The 17,213-nt window shown below is 37.6% G+C and overlaps 1 protein-coding gene across 7 annotated transcripts in view; it reads right to left on the bottom strand.

Moving 5' to 3' along the window:
- St18 (ST18 C2H2C-type zinc finger transcription factor) overlaps positions 1-17,213 on the bottom strand; it is a 312,791-nt gene that overhangs the window by 98,014 nt on the left and 197,564 nt on the right. For 6 of the 7 annotated variants that reach the window (XM_037202458.1, XM_028862338.2, XM_037202461.1 and 3 more), the window contains exons 3-4: positions 11,547-11,619; positions 10,894-10,936 (exon numbers count right to left, since the gene is read on the bottom strand). The gene's annotated coding sequence lies outside the window, so the exon portion shown is untranslated. The remainder of the gene's footprint in view (positions 1-10,893; positions 10,937-11,546; positions 11,620-17,213) is intronic. The other variant, XM_028862345.2, reaches the window with a different exon arrangement.

The raw sequence follows: 17,213 nt of genomic DNA, 5'->3' as shown, positions 1-17,213 counted from the left end.
CCCTACAAACAGAAAACCTGAAGGAGGAAGCAGCTTCAGCCTGTTACCAGATTAAGTATAGTTCTCTGGACCACAGCTCTATCCAAGGATCATACTTGTGCGTGTTACTCACAGGTGAAATAATTTCCAAAGGGAATTTTCCAGGGTCCCTGAGAAATGCAGCAGCAAGAGGAACTAACTTAGACTTGAAACAAGCTTGGAAAATGTTACAGTGGAGACTTAATTTACATTGTCTTTCTTGTTTTGAGTTGTGGCCACTGTTGTAGAGTCGATCCAGAAACTTTATACAACTGGCAATGCTGAATGTAAACCAAAGCCATATGCTTGCATCCTTTTGCCAAATGTCTGCAGCAAATAGTTCTATTATTCCCATAGGTAACAGATGTATGCCAAAGATTTCTATTAGTTGCTGCACCATGGCCTCAGAGTCACAGCTTTGTGACATGGGGAGGAGGGGTCAGGGCGTCACTAGTTTTGTTTTTGGTGCTTTGTGTATTTTAAAAATATGCACCATTTAAACATAACTTAAGGCAAGCAACACATAAAAGGTTTTTCACATTTTTCCTTGCTCATATTTTGAGATTCATTGGCTACAAAATATGCAAATTTTAAAAAATAGTTCCTTTGGAGGACATACGTTATTTCAAATAGACTTTTCCCAAGAACAATCAAATTTTCACTTTTCAGTGTTTGTAGGAACTAGCCCTGGAAGTCATCTGGAATACTTTTAAGAATGTGTTTTTAAAGTATCTTTAAGCTAACTAATTTTTAATACAAATGAACTCACATTAGATTCTTGAATTTTTTTAGCTATGAATCTTTTCTGTGAGGGCAGACACAAATAACTAGATACGCAAAGGTTTGTAGCCCCAAAGGATGTCAGTTGCTTAGTAGTTTAAAATAGTGAGTTGACTGTTATAATGAAAACAGTCACAATTCTAAATTCAGAGGCAACAATGAATTTTAAGACAAATCCATATAGGTTACCACTGGTGACAGGAGAGCCTTTATAAAAATTCTTTGACTGAGCCAGGTGGTAGTGGTGGCGCATGCCTTTAATCCCAGCACTCGGGAGGCAGAGCCAGGCGAATATCTGTGAGTTCGAGTCCAGTCTAGTCTACAGAGTGAGATCCAGGACAGGAACCAAAACTACACAGAGAAACCCTGTCTCAAAAAACAAAAACCAAAAACAAAATTTCTTTGATTGAATTTTTTCCTTCCAATATATCCATTTTTTAATAATAAAAATGAGACCACACCACTCTTTCTTCAGATAACCTGTATACCAGTATTTTTACTCATTTAGTGGAAAATCTTGAAATTCATCCTGTCAAGTAAACAGGCCCATGGCCAGTGTGGGAACTGGCTTTTCAAGGAAACAACTTGCTTTTGGTTTACTTTTTTTTTGCTGTCAAGTCACCATGCACAAGGCTGTATCCCCTCTATTTGGTTCCAGAGTGGGGGGGGGGGGGCGGGGGAACACCCAACACCAGTGTAATGCACTTAGCATCAGAGCGGGCCCTGCTGTACTAACACCATGTGCTCATGCCCGTGGTTACATGTTCACAGCTGGCAGTTTGATGTTTTAAGAGACAAGCTATCAACCTTCCTTGCAAGAGACTTCTGCTGCTGCCTTTTACCTTGTGCAGTGTACTGAAGCAGTGGCCTCTGAGTCACAGATGCCTGTTCCCTGCAGGCTTTGACCAGACACAAATGTTTTTTTCAACTCAAGTCAGCAATTGTGGTTAGAAGAATGGAAAAGGAGTACCACAGCTTGGGAATTCTTACTTTGCATTTGAGTGCAACTTAAAAATAAGAAATGTTTTTGGCTCCTTCTGCTGCACTCTTGTTCAGAAAGAGTTCTGGAGCTTTCCACCTGCCTACTTCCCTTTGTTTGCCACACACCAACCTAAAACAAAAGATCCTGGAAGCAGTCACACTGGTGAACAAAGCTCTTTCTAAATCCTGAAAGTAATGGCTTTCTGTCTAATGCCCTATCGTGTTATGTATTTATTAGCAATACATTTTCCATTTATTTTCTCAAAGATTGCCAATAAAGAACTGAATCACATAAGGGAGTAGCTGTAAAGCCTCTGAGTTCCCTAATGTCAAACTCATTAGCATCCGAATAAGCACACAGCAGCACGTCATCTGCACAATTGCAATTTTTTACTACTTTTAATAGCATTCCTCAAAGGGCTCATTTTCAACTTTCTTCAGTGGTTAGTTGGGTCTCCTGGGAGAAGGCGCTTCCTGATGCTCACAGCTTCTACTCAGCAGCCTAGCCGTTTGCTGTCAGATGCGTCAGCCCTCTGCCCTAACCCCATCTGCTGCAGCTTCCCTCCCAGGAGACTAGAACGGAGGCAGCACAGCTGAGATCTGCTTGAGAAGTGTGCAGAGGGTGCTGAGAAAAGATAAGTTTAGGAACATGATTTGACATGCAAAGGCCCAGGATGTGGAAGCACAGTGAAATACAAATGGGAAGCAGGCCTCTCAGGATGCTCACTCTGAGTCGGTCACATACAGTTCCACCCAGCTCCTCTTTAGAAGCCCATCATAATCAAACAGGGATCTCCCACTGCAACCTGGGTTCCTCTCTTCATACATATGCACTATGACTAGGAGACACTTTTAAAACCCCACTTTTATTAAATGTCAACTTTGGGGTTTTAACAATTATTATTTGCCATTCTTTAGCTATTTTGTATATTATTTTTAAAAAAAAGCATTTTTCCTAACTTAAATGCATAATAGCCCATGGGGAATTCACATTGTTAAGACAGTTTCAAGAATTCCCAACAGTTCTACCTCCACCTGGAAGTATGCACTCACTTTCAGGAAGCTCCTACTTTCCTGAAACAGCAACCTTAAAAGGAGAAACTATGTAGTAACCAAGGTATGGCAGGCCAAAAGGCTGCAAGTATCTTTCTAATTAATGACTCAGTTGCTTAGATGTCATAGTTCCATGAAGTCATCACCAAGTACTCCATTTGCTGACTTCCCTTTCTGAAAATAGTTAGAGGATGTCAGTCCTTAATAACTTCATGGATGAGTATCTGCTTCTGAAAAAGTCAGTTCTGTTCAAGTCTATGATACAGTATGATGACTCTGTTATATTATTTCAAAGAAAAGAGATCTGCAACATTTGAGATTGTATTTTGTTTTTATGGATGAATGGACTAAATGAATTGATGAATATGTCAAATGTGACCCCTAAACTGAGAACTGTAGGTTTACATATAGTTCCAAGGGAAGTAATATTTATTAAATCTCCCAAACTAAATGTAAAGTGAAAATTTTGGGGAAGGAGCAAATGAATTTGTCATGCAATGTGTGTACCATGCACAACTTCTGGTCTAATATGAACTCACCACCATTTGCCCATATGATGTAACTAACATGACATTACCACCACCATCAATGTTCTGTAACATGACCTCACCACCACCATCAATGTGTTCTAACATGACCTCATCACCACCATCAATGTGTTCTAACATGACCTCATCACCACCATCAATGTGTTCTAACATGACCTCACCACCACCATCAATGTGTTCTAACATGACCTCATCACCACCACTAACGCCATGTAACTAACATGAGCTCACCATCATTGCCAATGTTCTTGTAGGGTTTGCCTACCAGTGAAACCAGTCTGCTCTGTCTAGTCAGGAAGGGCAAGACAAACAGTCCTCTCAGAAGCCTGGAAAGTTCAAATAGTCTCTAAAGACCACTTTGATTTATTTCCTTAACAAGTCCACATAACAATACCAACATTTCTTCTTATGTATCACTACTTCTTGAGGTCCTGCTTCAACAACTTCTAATAGTTTTACTGTCTTATCCACTGTTCTAACTTTTAACAACTTCACAGATTATTCACCATCTAGAATGAAGAAAATGGTTATCTTTGACTTGTCTATGCTTTGGAATTATAACACAAGTTCTTTGCAGTTCTAAACTTCAAGATTTATTTTATATTAATGATTATAATGATTTAAGTTACAGCCAAATTTTGTATAATATACTATTATATCATGTGCATATAAATACTTAGATATTTAATATCCCATACTACCATACTTATGTACATATTAATACATATGTATATATAAGGTTGATGGCTAACTGCAAACACAATGGAATTCTTCAGTTTCCATTTGTGATTTTTACTTCTCATAATTTCTGTTGACATTTATCTCTATTCATGTTTCTCTCTCTCTTTTTTTTTTTTTGAGTTCTAGTCAGTAAGCCTTAGAGTAGTTTTTGTCCATTAGAGCACACAATTCTCTATTTAGGAAATAATGCATCAAATTTTTGTAAGTCTGTTGCCACGTAATATTTATGTTGTTTAAAATAAATTTCTTCTGCTGAGCTCTCCAGGTTGATAGTAGAGAATGTGCTTTGTTTTCTGGAACAAATGAATGCAAGCATGAGTTCCATTTAAGTCTTTTAGATAAATAAGTATGCTTCTTATTGTCCATAAGATTTTTTTTTCACAATGAGACCACAGTCAGGTATCTGATCATAGAGGGAGTAGGACAAGGAGGTTGGATAAGCCTCATATACTCCACAAGGAAAAATAGGTCTTACTTCAAGGTGAGACAGTAGGATCATTTAGGTTTCCACAGGATGTTTCCAATGTTAAATTATTGGAAATTCAATAAGATGAATTATTTTATGTTATTTATCAAATTGCCTTTCATCATCCATTTTGAATACTTTATGCTTCCCCGACTTATCACTAAAGCTCAAATATAAACCAAACTTCAATACAGTTGGTTATTTTAAAAGAATACAGTAAGATTTATCAACCAATATACTAATTATGATTGAGCAATTTAGTTCACTTTTGAGGAATTTGTCCAGCTTTTGAATATTTGTCCTACAGAATATTTCAAGAAATCTTAAGTGCAAGGATTCTACAGCAACTTTGATTTGCTTTAAGAAGAGGTCATTTTGCTTAGAGAACAAGTCATTTTTGCTCCGAGGCTGAAGTCATATAGTAGACTCAAATAACTGTGGCGTGCACTGTCACACAGACAGGACAATTACTTTTACACAAGTATGCATGCTAGTATTGATATTTGTCCTTCCAATTCTTTAAGAAAATCATGGTGTCTTCTCCTTAAAGTCTCAAGCAATTCCAATACCTTATATAAGACTTCTATCTCCATTTTACCTGATTTAACCAACAAAATAGCCCTCAAAGATACTTAAAGCCATGTGGTAATTAACATAACTGCATTTAGATGCCATTTATGACTGATAATTCCAACACCTTGTGGGGAAAAAAGTTGCATGCTGTAAACATTATAAACATATTCAAATAAGCTTAACACAATCTGCCATGCTTATTTCTGCCTAGATCATGGACCAGCGAAACGGTTAATGCAAATGGATTTATAATTTGCTTTGGGGGGCCAGTTTCTTCTCCTTATTTATTAGCCCAGCTGATGGGGCAGATTTGATGAGGCACTTCTGGAATAATTGAGTCATCACACAAAGAAGGCTGCTAGCATTCAGAGTGGTTTTATCAGCAGCAAGCAGGCCTGATTACTGACAATTACACTCTGATCCGGTGATGGAGGAGAAAGAGCCAACGAGTGGGAAATGTCCGTGTTTCTATCCAGGAATAATTTCTACATTCATTTTACATGCTAAGTGTTTCCTATCTCTGCATAATAAACTGTAAACAGGAATAGATGGCACAATGTCCCTTAATATTTCCTGGTAATGAAGACACAAATGTACAGTGAATGCTGATAAATATAGATGAAACATAAGCTATTCTCCCAGTCTGTATTGTTACCTTTAAAACAAATGCATTTTTGTGGTAAAAGCATAATCATAGCTAATGCAAAAAAATGACAGAAGATTGAAACTGTCCTTGTAACTACATAGAAACTTTGCAAAAGTCCTGTTAATCACACTGCTTTAAAGACTGGTGAGCTGAAGGTTGAGTCCAGAAACCATGTCTTTCTGTGTCTTGAGTGGCAACTGTACAAAATTCCTTGGGTTAAGTGCAGCAGAGGAGAGTGTGACAGTGACCTCCATCAACACTCAGAAAGAACATATCTAAACTCTAACAGAGAAAGCAATGAGGCCAGCACTGAATACCTCTTCACGAGTATGGATTTCAAGTTCCCTTCCATAGGCAGTCCAACAAGATACATCTGATAGTGAATAATAAAGTTGCCTGGGGCCCCTGATCTGCCATGAGCAATGAGTTACTATGCTCAGCAGGCAGCTTTTAACCAACTTGTTTACAACATGGCTTATCAATAAAGTAAAATGTATCTGATAGAGTTATCTGCTAAGCCAATCTTTCTTCTGACTCAGAATTGAGTTTGAAATGTCCAGAGAACAGGAAGGTTGATATTTCTTAATGTGCCGATTTAGATTTTAGTGGAAACACTCTAATTTCTTATAATATCAAGTTTTCCCATTTAAAAACCCAATCAGATGTGAAGTCGTGAATAATGAACCTGCCTGCGTCTGTTTGCATAATCTTTTCTTTAAAGCCCCTTCCTGGCTTCCAAAGAAATAAAAGTTATTCTCTGTTCTCCTGTGGTAACTATAGAAACCATGTTTTACTACACTAGCCACTTAACTTCAAAGCTTGTGTTACAACTAAATGTGCTATTTTGAGTAAATCTATACTAAACATCCTTATAATGCAAAAACACTTTTAATGGCGTTCAAAGAACACTTGTTGATTAAAAAAAAAAACAAGGTTTTTCATTATGCAAGGGGAATTTTCTCTCTTTAGGCTATTTTATTATATAGACAGTCACACAATATTTTTGATATCCTTGGACATTTTCTACTTTCCTTACTAATTTCAAGAGGTTCTTTACAATATTTTCAATAAGTCTGATATTTTTCTCAATAGTCACTTTTTGGTTTTCATTAGCATTTTCACAATGTTCTTTAAATATGAATTATGATAAAAATTATAGTCATTTGTCTTCATTATCTGATGATGAAAATGGAATGGGAGAATCTACTGAAATTTTAAAAGAAAATGGCATGACTCTTAGCTGTGGATGCAAATGAGCTAATGGATTTTGGAAAAACAATCCTTAGACTTTATCATTATAAACAAAAATCTTTAATATAGATTATTTTCACATAGGTATCTTTCTTCATTTTTTTGGATATTGGAGATCTTTTTATTTTTTATTTTTTTCCATTTTAAAGACTTTATTATTTTTAAACTATTTATTTTTTTATTTTACAACACCATTCAGTTCCACATAATAGCCACAGATTCTCCTGTTCTCCCCCTCTCACCCCCTTCCCCTCCCCCCAGCCCACCCCCCACCCCCCGTTCCCACCTTCTCCAGATCAAGGTCTCCCCCGAGGACCGGGATCGACCTGATAGACTCAGTCCAGGCAGGTCCAGTCCCCCCCTCCCAGACCGAGCCAAGCGTCCCTGCATAAGTCCTAGGATTCAAACAGCTGACTTATGCAACGAGCCCAGGACCTGGCACCACCGCACAGCTGCCTCCCAAACAGATCAAGCCAAATGACTGTCTCACCCATTCAGAGGGCCTGATCCAGTTGGGGGCCCCTCAGCCTTTGGTTCATAGTTCATGTGCTTCCATTCATTTGGTTATTTGTCCCTGTACTTTGTCCAACCTTGGCTTCAACAATTCTCGCTCATATAAACCCTCCTCTTTCTCACTAATTAGACTCCCAGTGCTCCACCAGGGGCCCAGCCGTGGATGTCTGCATCCAGATTCCTCAGTCCTTGGATGGGGTTTATAGCACAAATAGGGTGTTTGGCCATCCCATCATCAGAGTAGGTCAGTTCCTGCCGTCTCTCGACCATTGCCAAATGGCTGAAACACATTTAAGGAATTGCTCAACATCCCTAATCATCAGGGAAATGCAAATCAAAACAACTCTGAGATACCACCTTACGCCTGTCAGAATGGCTAAGATAAAAAACACTGAAGACACTTTATGCTGGAGAGGATGTGGAACTAGGGGAACTCTCCTCCACTGCTGGTGGGAATGCAAGCTTGTACAACCACTTTGGAAATCAATATGGCGCTTTCTTAGAAAATTGGGAATCAATCTCCCCCAAGATCCAGCTATACCACTCCTGGGCATATACCCAAGAAATGCTCAATCATACCACAAGAGCACTTGCTCAGTTATGTTCATATCAGCATTGTTTGTAATAGCCAAAACCTGGAAACAACCTATCTTTCTTCTAAAATATACTATTAATGGTTCAGTATACACTTACTGGACAGTAATATACATATTGCCCCATGGGAAATAATGGGTATAAAAAATATTCAAGGCACAACTCTTTTCCTCAACAGTACAAACAGACAAGTCCAGGACTGACTCCAATATAATGTGGAACATCCTAAGACAGAAGGGGACTGAGGAATTAGTGGACATATCTAGATGATTGTGATTCATGAGATGTTCAGAGAACCCTGAATAAAATAGGAAAACATTCTTAAAGACCAATTAAACGGATGCCAGTGGTCAAACTGGCTTGGTCACTGTATTAAGGCTATGTTTTCATGCAGTTGTGAACGGGTCAAAGACAGCAGGTGGTTAAATTAACTATCTGAAATTAAATGCCTTTAATTTGTTGATTTGATATGTAACTTTCCAAGAAACCTCCCCCTTCAGGATGAGAATTGCAAAATCCACTTCCACTCATGATAGACAGCATTCTCTGGAATCCTGTACTCCAAGAGAATTTTGATGGCCTGCTCATTTTGATAAATAGGTTTTGCCTTGTGTTCTATTTCCTCATGTCTTTCTGCTTTTACTTGGGCTCAGGTAGGACCATGGATGGAGAGATGTGCCCCCTAGAAACCATTTTATGGCTATGGTATATGCTTGATACACTGATGCTGAGCTGAAATAAGCCCCAAATAATCATATATTCTTGAGATTATGGCTTATTAATTGATTTAAATAAATCCTGGCACTCAGTATCTGGGATGTTACAGGTTTAGTCAGTTTGGTTTTTCTGCCAGCTAAAGAAAACTAACAAGGTTTGCTTGTTTGTTGAGATAAGATCTTACTACATATCCCAGATGACCTCAATTCACAAGTATGGGGATTAGAGTTCTGAGCCACCCTACTCAGCATTTCTTTCTTCCTATGTGTTCAAAGGTTTCCCTAGTACAAAGAAGACAATGTGTGAAATGTGACAGATCTATGCCTGATTTTTACCCAATGACAACTTTTACTTCATCTACATGAAAAATTATATAACTTTAATTTGGCTCTTCTTGAGAAATGAATGCCAAATCTGAAATGAAATACAGCGAGCCAGATTTTGGAAAATGACTGGTCTAGGAAAGGTGCTGACCCATTTAAGATCTATGAGAACCTCATTCTTAGAGTCTTCTTTTTCTCATTCAAAATTTACCAGAAGGTCCTGACCATTGGCCACCTACATTTTACTTTAAGTAATGTATCCCCACATACTCAAAATTGATGAGTTGACTAATATTGCAGAGGAAAATGGAACCAACCATTTCTAGGAGGAAGGACAAAGCATGTCTAGCAATTTCATCAACAGTGAAGGGAGAAAGAATTAACTAAGCAAATGTCTCTCATCTTTACTGGAGTCTTATCAGGAAACATGAGTTTCATAGGCACTGCACCGCTCAATGTCCTTCATCATCATGATATCCTATGGGAATTCCATATTACAATTTACACACCAAGACAGGGCAATCAAGTAAGATCACTACCAGTCTCTGTGTCATGCAGGTGAAAAGCAGTTCAAATGGCAGCCTCTGCTTTCATCTCTAGACTGAAGTTCTGCTGCAGAGACCTGGACTTCTGCCCTCTCTGATACTCCATTGTTCTTACCCAACCTCATATTCACTCAGGTTCACTGAAGGGGTCACAATAACACGCATTCCTTTGTTTTTTCAGTAACACAACCACTGCATTTACAAAAATATGATACGTACCACTTTTATAAGGGAGTAGTATTACAAAATGGAAGATATAATCACTGAATATCAATAAATATCATTTACATCCCCAAATAAATAATCTTTCAATTTTGGCCTCTCAAGAATTTGTTTCATTCAGAAACAGAATAGTCCTAGGATTTATATTACTAGCTGTAAAATATATCCCACCTATTGGTTGGTTTATTCTATTATTTCTCTTTCATTTCATTGACAAATATTCATAAACTTAATAGCTTTAAAAAACAGATCTATTATTATTTTATAGTTGTGGAGGTATGGGGTCTTCTTATGGTCTCATCAGTGTGAAACAAAGTCAGGCTGCACTGTAAGGGATAACCTAGTTTCTTACTCAGCTGTCTTTGAAAGTCCAGTTCCTCATTCTTGACAACATAGAGCTGCTGAATGACACTGCACATTGTCAAGTCTCCTGCCTTGAGACACTGACACCTATCTTGACGATGTCCCCTTCCTCTTCAGAGCTGGAAAGGGTGGTTTTGTTGAGTCATTGTCTAGCTTTAGCTCCCTGACTCATTATACTGTCTTTTTTTGTAAGAACCATGGATAGTTGTCCATTCCTTCATAGTCTGCGATAGTCTTCCCATCTCATAGTTCTTAACTGACTCACATACCCTTTGTTATGTAGTAACACATTCACCAATTTTAGACACACATTTGGGGGGGAGGCAATCATCCTGTGCACCACAATCTCTAGTCACCTACAGGAATTCTTAATATTTCAGTACTAGTGCCCCTCATTATCATACATGTGATGTCACAAATCGCAGTACCAATATTAATAAATACCAACATCTTTATTGGTTCTCTAAAATCAAGTTTCTTAACTTGTTTATTTTCCAAGGCATTGACATTGGAGAGGTATTTTTGAGGGGAATTTTAATTTTAAATAGGCATCACTTACCTTCCCTAGCAGCTATTGAATTTGAACCAGAGAGTTGCCATTGCTATAGATGGAAGCATCATCAGAGAAAACATGGAAAGAGAAAAGAGAAAAGTTAATTAAATGTCAACTATCTACAGTTTACTAACTGCATAAAACAATATTTTAGAACAGTTGTTCTAAACCTGTGGATCATGACTCTAAAAACCTCTATCTCCAGAAATATCTACCTTACAATTAATAACAGTAGCAAAATTACAGTTATGAAGCAGCAAAGAATTTTATGGCTGGGAATCACCACAACATGAGGAACTGGATTAAAGTGTCACAGCATTAGGAAGTTTGAGAACCACTGACTTGGGGTAATATCCAAACTGTGCATCAGAATATGAGTCTGGGTAGTACAACATTCAATAGCCAGAGATATTATTTTAAAGACTATCCTACAACAAGGAAAACAGGTGTCTAGTATTAAGAGAAAACATTGTTTGGATTTGAGACCTTTACACATAAGTACTTTTGAGAACCTTTTCTAGGGACACACCTGAGAGAGAAAATGAATTATCAAAGATAGTCTTTAAAAAAAGAATCAGTGGTTTAACACTAATTTCTAATCAGATCCTACAGAAAGGAACAGCCCGCATGGCAGCTGTACTTTTCCCAGGGTTAATTACCTTTCACTGCTCTCTACTAATGAGTCAGCTGTTCCTGCCACCACACACTACCCTGGTTCATCTGGAGCTGGAGCTGTGGACAAACACAGGAGTGACAGACCTATTTACATATGGGGGTGTTGTAAAGATTTCAAAGGGATTTTTTTTAAAATTCTTTCCTGCTCATATGTTTCCATGATAAAATAATTTTTGACAAATAAGGTTTTATTTCATCAATGACTTTTTTGACTGGAAATAGGTTTTATCACTGATAAATATATAATGGTAAAAGCCTTGGAAGGGGGTGAATTTCATTGCACCCTCAAAGGCTTTGTGTAACTTGTTCTTTAGTGCCACAGCATGGCAAAACCCACTGTAATCAAAGACAAATAACCTCTGATTTGTGCAGTTTCCTTCACTTATAAAAGGTTTCCTTAAAGCAGTTACGTTACTGAAAATCAAATTCAACAGAAGAAAAGTGATTAAGAGAAAAAGATGCCTGATACAGCTTTATAACTGCAAAGTAAATTCAAAAATTAAGAGACTTGAAAATTGTCTTTGTCTGTATCAAGATCATCATTGTATTCTAGATCATTGCTAGATAGAACACATACGCACATGATGCACATACATATATGTGTGCATGTATATATATACCTACAAGCTATAATGGACTTACTATGTCACAGCTCTTTTAACCAAATTACAGTTCTCTTTCCATCACATGGTGTAAGAAGAGTGTGCCCTTATAAAATTTGAGCAGGTTAGTGAAGAAGTTTATAAACCTCTTCTGCCCTTTTAATCTGGAGAAAGCTGAGGGGCTAGACAAACAATAAAGTAGTAGGAAGCTCTACTTGAACATACTCCAAATGTCCCTGAATGAAAGATCCCATGCTTCCGGAAAGTCTAGACTCTAAATCCCAAATTCTAGATCAATGACTCTTGGGCTTTCATACATATGGAGACCACCTAGGCATCTTGCTAATAGGCAGGATCTTGATTAGACACTACAAGGTCTGTTGTGACATCATACAATGCTCACACAGCACCATGTGCTCCTGTTGGTCCACAGGCTATACTGATAGCAAAGTAATGGGGCAGTGGTCCTTAGCCTGCATCCGAGTTATGCAGAGGCTTGATCCAGCCCAGAGGACTGATTCCATAGTTAAAGAGGGGGACCTGACTTGAGAACATGTGTTGATAATGCTGATCATTGGAGACTGCACTTTGTAAACCATTGCCTTAACTGTTTATTACCAAACACACCAAAGAGTCCCCATACCCAAAGGCTAACAAATGCCCATATGGGACAGACAAGCATGTCCTCCTTATTTCAGATATATTTGTTTGCTCTAGCATTAATACCTCATGATATAAAGGAATAGATACAAACTAAATGTTCTGTCCTAACAGAACAGAAGCACATCCTGAAAATAATTTATAGACTATTGAACTTGTTCTTCCCTTCAGATGAAGCCATTCATATCAAGAAATAAACAGTAATTAAGTGCTTCATTACAGGTGTGATTATCAAATGTAAGCTCACAAATTACAAATCGAAGACTTTGTACAATATTTAAATTTTCAAAAAGCAAATAAAATATGGGAATAGATTAATTACAAATTATAAAATAAAGACAAATTTAAATGTCAAGCAATGATACAAATTCCTCGAGACATTCAGTGTTAGCAGCCTAGAAAATTCCTCTAAATGGCATAGTATATTTCTGATACACACTCACATGGGAAGTGTTTTGTTTTGATTATCACAATTTTGAAGGTCACATTATACTAGAGACCTCTTGGAGTATAGAAAAACCTGTTTTTCGAATTGCCCTTCATATAGATAGCTCAGTGTCAGATCTCTGACCAGGGCATTTTGCAACACTGTTAGAAAGAGAGGATTAATAAAAGAAATTAGAGTGAAACATCTTCCTGGTGTGTTTTAGTAGGGAAATGGAGAGTGGCTCTCAAAACAGCAGGCTATCATTAAGCAAAAGCCAGGTGCTTTAGCATTGATCTCTACAGGACAGGGAAGATTGTCCTGGACATGAATTTATATACCAGAACTCCAATAAAGTTCAGAGAATAGGGCTCCATGCATGTGGGTTCAGTAAACACATGAGAAAGATTTTACAGGATTCAATGTTCCTTCTGAGTTATTTGTCTCTACTGTCTTACAGAAAGGATAGACAATGCCAATCTCATCTAAATAGAAGAGAACAATAATATCACAAATAATAAATTCACTTAATATCTGTGTAGCAAATGGTCTGTGTATAGATCGCATTATTTAGGCAAGCCATTAACTGATACACTGAAATCTTCTGTCAACACCTATTCTCCTGGAGAAGAGAAGCCAGGCAAACTCAAATCTTCTGCAAATGGCAGGCATACATACATGTTCTGCCATTCTCATAGGGAAAATAATCCTGTCATTCAGGTCAAAGAGACAAATAAAGATCTTTGAGATGCAGGTGTTGAATTCATTTATTGAAGACTTAGGAGAACAATCTGATTGGTTTGATAAAAACTAAACCCCAAAAGTACAAACACCAAGTTACAAAGTTTGAGAGAAAACATGAATGAACAAATTTTGGTGGTGCCATTTTTTTTTGAAAAAGGAGGTGCAGGAGTAAAATTCATTAAAACTATGGAAACCCTGTCTTTAAAATGTAATTTATGCAATGTGTTTTCATAATGCTACAAATTTTTAATGCAGATAATAATGGCATGGACTGAAAGTGCAAGGGAATATGAAATGATGCCCCTCTTTATATGGCTTTTAAGAATTATAATGAATCTGACTATATAAATGTGGTCCATTTTGTTGTTTCATGTGATGGCTCAAAGGTCAGTCCAACTCAATTCATGCTGGTTGTATTTTTTATCCAATTTCATCATTAATCAATGGACCTTTGCTGAATCAGCGTAGTTAGTGCCGGTAGGTACCAAAGGAATCTGACCTTCTTCATTTCTTTTTTTAAAATATTTATTTTATTGATATTGACAAATTAGAATTATACACATTTATTTGTATAAAGTGGAATTATCGAATCCATCTAATCAAAATACCTACACAACCCCAAATATTTATCAGTTATTCATCTACTCTAACAGAAACATTGAAGCTTTGGACATCTCCCCTTCTATCTCATCTCCAACACAAACACTATTCAGCTGTCTGATTCTGTGTTTAATTTTTCTTGGTTTTCTATCACATGACTTTTCTGAAAACAAGCTTGCAGAAATAAAATGCTTTCAAACTATGAAATCCCTGCTCTTAAAGATCTAATTTTTATGACATGTTTTTTAAGTTGACAAGAATGCTCATAAACATAGCACCTTGCTGCAGTTAGGTAGAAAGCCTTTCTTTCTTCTCCCTAACTCTTTTTTCCCCATTTCACTCATAGCTCTGTGTCCCTGTGAGAAGCCTCACCTGCCCTCTCCCAGCCCCACCTGCTCTTAGATTAGAAGCTCCTGTGAGCAAGAATGAGTGACTCCACCTCCCCTCCATGAGCAGATGTCCAGCCAGACTGATGTCATTTGAATGAAGACCAGCAGGCTAATTAATAAGAAGACTCTAGGTTAAGGCCACTTTCTCTGTGGTATGTATGTTAGGAAAATAATATATTAAATCAATGCATTAAATATTTACAGATAAAACATGCAAGCTCCCACAGCATGTGCAAAAATGATAAGCATAAAGATACACATTGAGACTCCATAATGTGATGAATAAATGCATAGTCAAGTTAATTATCTTGTTCTGTTGATGCTATACCTGAAAGGAAAGAGGATCTTTTTAGTTTTTGTTTGTTTGTTTGTTTGTTTTGAGATATCTCACTGTTTAACCCAGCCTAGAATTCACTATGTAGTCTAGACTGGCCTCAAACTCATAACAATTTTTTTTTGTCTTAGACTCTTGAGTGTTGGGAAAGAATATTATGAACAATTTATTAATAAACTGATATCTGCTTTACAAACAAACAGAATCAGGGTCTGATAAGATAACTTGACAGGTAAAATGAGGTAAAATGCTTGCCATGCAAGTATGAGGACCTGAGTTTTGATCCCCAGCTTGTGTGAAAGCTCAGAACAGCCACCTGTGCCTGATATCCGATACTTGTAGAGGCAGAGACTGGCATATCTCGGAGGCTCACTCACTGGCACTAGTCAGTCTAGACAAAACAACGAGCTCCAGGTTCAGTAAGAGACAATGTCTCAAAAAATAAAGTAGAGAGTGACAGAAGAAGATATCCAATCTCAACCTCAGGGTTGAAAATGTGCAGGTATGAGTGAGTGTTCCACACCATACAACCTGTACACACATGCATCTCTCTCTCTCTCTCTCTCTCTCTCTCTCTCTCTCTCTCTCTCTCTCTCTCTCTCTCTCACACACACACACACACACACACACACACACACAGGAATGAAAACAAAAATATAAACATATGCATAATACCACTATATTTTTTCTCTTCACAAAACTACTAGCTTGGATACATAGGGGAAAAAACAGTCACATTTAAGGATTGTCACAGTTAAGCCAGTCATATTAAACTGGAAGAATGACTACATGTTTGAATGCTTCGGAGAACTAAATTGGGCACTTCTAGAAAAGCAAGAGGGTGGAACAAAAGGACAATAGAAAAGGACAATTTTTTTACACAAACATACAAATGGACTTACTTCAGCACACTGATTCCAAGTGAGATAATAGTGGTTTCCATTCTCATACAAATCAGTTATCTCAGGCACTGGACTAAATTCCTCAGGAATTGACACTATTTATAGTTTATGGTGAATGAACTTACTATACTGTAAGAATTCCCATACAAAACCTCCCCTGGCATTACCATTCCTCATGCTGGATTTCTCTGGCTAAGAGGCAGTTGGAATCTATCCACTCCATGTCTTTTACCAAATCCTAGACCCAGAATAGGGTCACTGAGGGAGGTGAACTTTTATGGTTCAATGAGACCAGTTATAGATTGGAAGGGATGTAAGAAAATTTACCAGTAGTAAATAGTACACTGGCATGTAGTAGGAGTCACAAAACCAGTATGCTGGAAAAGACTTTGTAAGTGAACATCATGATGACTGGAAACTGTGAACCCTGGCCTGAGGCAACAAAGTTAGAATGAGGATGTTCTTTGGCTGTAACAATAGCCTGATGTAGTATCTAAATCTAGCACATGTATTCTTTGGTCTTAGAGATACACTTAATCTCCCTACCTTTCACATTTCCTGTGGACAATAACAGAAACTTACTCTAGAATAGTGAGTACTGCATGAGCCATACAGCACACAAAGCCATGGTGCACTGCAAACACTCAGCAGACACCAGAACCATGGAGGTCCAGTTCAGTTCAGAACTCCAGGATAGTTCCTAAGTGAAGTCCACAGGTATGTGCTCCACCCACAGCAGCTCCAGGTCGCCACAATGTTGATGAGGGGCATTAAATCATTGGAGATGTTCTTCAAGCAAACAAGAGACAGAAAAAGGATATGGAAGAGAGAGAAAAGAAAGGAGGAGGGATATTGAAAGTAAAAGGGGATAAATGTGGTCAATGTAGACTATTATGCATGTGCAGTAATGTCATAATGAAACTGCTTACTGAATTAAGTAATGTAGACTAGTTAAACAAAACTAAAAGTGGATCTGAACATAAGAAAATCACTAAT

Source organism: Peromyscus leucopus, chromosome 2 (assembly GCF_004664715.2).
Source record: "Peromyscus leucopus breed LL Stock chromosome 2, UCI_PerLeu_2.1, whole genome shotgun sequence".
In the NCBI taxonomy this organism is placed as follows: domain Eukaryota; kingdom Metazoa; phylum Chordata; class Mammalia; order Rodentia; family Cricetidae; genus Peromyscus; species Peromyscus leucopus.
The sequence above is the reverse complement of the archived record's forward strand: the minus strand, read 5'-3'. Positions and strand labels throughout refer to the sequence as shown.